Below are 4,471 nucleotides of genomic sequence, written 5' to 3'. Positions count from 1 at the left end.
TTATTCAAAAGTGTCAAGAATCTCTAAGGAGAAGGAAGGCTGCCCCAATTCCACCACCCAGTGAGAACACACACACAAAGTGGGTCCTAGATGAGAAAGATGCTAGAGTGCAGATCTATGAAGAACAAAGGGAATTTTTAGAAGAAAAAACTTCAAAAAGGCAAAGATGAACATGAGTTGGGATGTACTCATCAGAAACCAAAGAAAGTACACTCAGAAAGCAAGAAAGAAACAGGGCCACACAAACAGCAAAGAGTGAGTGGAAGGCAATCCAATCCAACAAACATTTATTAAACAGCTACTCTGTGCAAATCAGTACGTACTACCTGGGACTGGCCTTCAAGTCAAGACAACCTGGGTTCAAATCCTGCCTCTAATATATACTGACCTGGGTAAGTCACTAGCCTCTCAAGACCCTAGGTGTCTTTCTCCAAAAATATAAGCTGCAGAGATGGAGCCAATCAGCAGTGTGATAGGGGGAATTTCCTCACCTGGGGCATCCCTATACCAAAGAAATCATAGGGTCAGAGAAAAATGTTCAAAGCACCCTGCTAGGTGCTGGGACTAAAAAAGGAAAAGTGGTTTATGCCCTTGTTGTGCCTATTGGCAAAATGTATGCCGGTCAGCAAATGCATGTTAATTGGGGGAGGGAGAGAGAGCATACCGAGAAGTAGAGGAATCAGAAAAGGCACCCAGTAGGAAGTTGGATATGAACAAAGTCTTCGAGGAATGATGGACTCTAAGAAAAAAGAGTGAGGAGGGAGTGTGTTTCCTATAGGCAGGATAGTATGCATCAAACAACAAATGTCTTACTATGGGCAGGCACTGTGCCCACCCAGGAAAGGGAGTACAAAGGCAAAGCATAGTCCCTGCCTTCTGGGAGATGACATGGAGGTGATATAGCTGGAGGAGAATTCAGTCTTCCTCCAGATGATGGAAGTAGGATGAAGTAATGAGAAGAATTAGTGCAACAGATGCTCATGACAACCCTGTGGGACAGACAGTGCAAATATTGTCCCTATTTTACAGATGAGGAAACTGAGGTTTGATGTGTTGCTTATGAAGGCAGAGTGGGAGACTGGGAGAAAGGGACTTAGGATTCAAGGTTAAGGAGCTCATGGAGCATTCTCTTGCTTTGCATTTGTACCAGCCTATTCAATAATGGTAGGTGATCCTTGTCATTCATTTCAATTATACGAGTTTGTCCTCTGAAACTCAAGTGAGCTGTGCCCTCAAACTGACTGTGTGACCTTGGGGTTTCCATGGACAGCAAAGGACGAGGTTGGTGACCAAGAGAAAGAAACTTGAGTCTGCCTACTACCTCAGGCAAGTAACTCAAATTCTCTCTGGGCATCAGTTTTTTCATCTATATAATGAAAAAGTTGGAAAATAATCAATACTGAAGACTGCAAAATTTTAACGGCCAAAGTTTGGACCTAAAAAAGGAGATGTAAGACATCTTCTCTTGATTCTTGGGATAGATGGAGGACTATGAATGTGAAATGCCACATCAAGTCAGAATTTTTCAATATGTTGGTTAGTTTTGCTCAACTGTTTTCTTTCCTCTTTTGTAGTCATTATAGGGATGGCTCTCTGAGAGGGGAAGGAATGGATACATTGGAAAAAGTAGGTGATGAAAGAACCAAAATTATCAACAAATATTTATTTTTTAAAAAGTAAAAACTTTAGACTCAAGAACTTCTAAGGTCCCTCCTAGCTCTAATTCTGTGTTCCTATGATCCTCCACCATATGCCATACACATCTATCCATCACGGTGGTACAATGCTGCTGAACAATAGTTAAGTGCTGTCCCTGGCTGTAGTGCTGATAACACTAACCGTCAACCTCTCCCTGCCCTTGGCCAGGGTGCTGACACAGACAAGCCATTTGGTCATACAGCTAAGGTAGCAAAGCAAAGGTAGAGTTCCAACCCATGGCTTCTAACTCCAAATCCAATGCTCATTCCACAACATCTTCCTGAGTCTCATACTGAGCCTTGGTGAGATTAAGTCACTCAGTCGTTCAAGGTGAGTACAAAGCTGGTACTCAAACCCAGGTCTTCTGATTTCAAGTTCAGTGATTCCACCGCCCCGCCCCAACCCCTGTCCTATTTTACCAAACTGTCTCAAAGTAGGAATGACTATGACTGTGGGGTCTAATTTTTGATGGAAAAATATTGTCATTTTTTAAAAAATTTGCCATTGAATTGTGGCAGCAAACCGTTAATGAAGGAGCTATAATGCATTAAATCCAGCTCTGAGGAGGGCAAAATATTGTCCCAGGAGCCTCTGATACGCTTGTTTAAGTTTGCATTCTTGACCCCGGGTATGGCCTCCCTATTTCGTTATCCCCTTTTCAAGCAGGTGCTCTCTGTTCCCATACACAGCACCTACCCTTATTAAAATAGAGTCCCCACCCATCAGCCTCTATCCTATTCCATGGGGACCAGTAAAGTCAATTCCTGGGAAATTCACTGGGAAAACTCAACCCTCAAACTGATTTAACTTCAGGGAGCCCTACCCAGTCTTCCCTGGCCACTGCCACAGCTGGGCTCCCTTCCAGTCACTGACCTCATGTTGACCAAATCCCTAATATCCATTAAGTCCCAAAGTCAGGCAAAAGAAATGATGTCATTTTCACCTCCCCACCCCCTCACCCCCACCTCCCATCACCATCATTTAAGAAAAGCTATAATCTAACTCGGAAGATCAACTTGCAAGGCAAGAGGCCAAGCAGTTTATCTTGGCAAGAGACTCTGATGGTTGCCTCATCAAAGGAAAGGGCCTGGCACTCTTATTAATGTCATTTGTTATTTGCTGAGTGTCAGTGAGGGCCTCTGAGACAGGCTCTAATGCCAGAGATACTGTCATGATGGGGGGAATGAACTCCAGAGAAATGAGCCACAGTTCCATCTCAGCAGAGGTTCCATTAGCCTCGCTTTGGCCACTCAAGGGACATGCCCTTCATAGTGGGATGATGGGGGCTATGCTGATCCTGCCCAAACATTTAAGTGTTTACCTATTTTGCTCCAAGTGTGAAGGAAAAGCCTGAGGCTGCTCATCAGGGAGCCTGGATCTCAGGCATCATGGAGTGTCTCTGCCTCTCAACCATAGCCTGTCCCCAAAGTTGAGGTTGCGCCTTGTGATGGAATCAGGAAAACTGGTCTGAGCCCTAAGACAGACCCTAGGACAGACCCTGGGGCACTAACCCAGACATTTCATCACTCTCAGTCTCATATATTCAAGATAATAAAGGGGAAAGGGGAAGTAAGGACTACCTGGCCTCTGAGGGTCCTTCAAGGCTAACATCTGATGTTCTAAGTTACTTTAGCCTTGATCATTTCTATGTAAAGACTCTCCCAGCTTTAACATTCCTAACATGGTTCTACCTCGCTCTCATATTTCATGTTTTAAGGGGCTCTACCAACTATGACATTTAAGATTCTAAGGTCTGGAATTCTGTGTCCCAAGGTCCCTCATAGCTCTGGCATTCAAATATTCCAAGGACCTTCTCAATGCTAATATTACATGTTCTAAGGTTCTAAGGTTCCTTCCAGCTCTAAAATTCTCTGTTCTAAGGTTCTACTTAGCTATCACATTATGTGTTCTAAGGCCCCTCCTAATTGTGGTGTTCTGTGTTCTAAGATCCTTCCCAGTTGTGAAATTCCATATTTTAAGGCCTCTTCCAGCTCTAATAGGCTGTACTCTAAGGCCCCTCCCAGTTCTGACATTCCCTGTTCTGTGGTCCTTTCTAGCTCTGACCTTCACTGCCCTAAAATCCCTCACAACTTTGACATTCTTTATTCTAAGACTCCTCCAAGCTCTTGAATTACATATTCAAAAACTTGTTCCAGCTCTGACATTCTATGTTCTAGGGAACCTTCCAGTTTTGCCATTCCATGTTCTAGGCCCCCTCCAGGATTCTCTACAAGCAGTCTGCTGCTAATTTGTTATCCATCTGCACTTCCCAACTGTCCACCTTTTCAGCAGTCTAAGTAAGTGGATGGGTCTGACCTCATCACTCATTCAATGTGACCCAAAGACAAAACCTGACCCCGAGGCCCAGGGCCCCAAATAATGAATGACAGGCCCGACAGAAAACACGCAGGAGGCAGAATAAAAACCTATCAGCCTGGAATAAGAACACCTAATCTCCTCTGTCACTCTGTTCGGTTTAGTCTCCTTGGGAATCAGTTGGGGGTCAGCATGGGGGCCCAGATGGACAAGATCCTGAGTGTGTTTGCCATAGATAACTGCCTGCGATCTCTCCATCTGGGCACCAGGGAGCTGTAGGAAGATGTGGAAAGGACCCGGGATAAAAAAGAAGGATAGGGAAGGGGGGCACAGAGGGGCCTAAGGGATACAGGTGGGGCCAGTGCTCATTTTGCAAGCCAAATAGAACTTTTCCAGCCTAATGATTTTGGAAAGCTATTTACAAAGTTGGGTTAATCCATCCCAGCTGTGCAGCCCC

This window comes from Notamacropus eugenii, chromosome 3 (assembly GCF_028372415.1).
Source record: "Notamacropus eugenii isolate mMacEug1 chromosome 3, mMacEug1.pri_v2, whole genome shotgun sequence".
Classification (NCBI taxonomy): domain Eukaryota; kingdom Metazoa; phylum Chordata; class Mammalia; order Diprotodontia; family Macropodidae; genus Notamacropus; species Notamacropus eugenii.
This window is presented reverse-complemented; position numbering follows the sequence as displayed.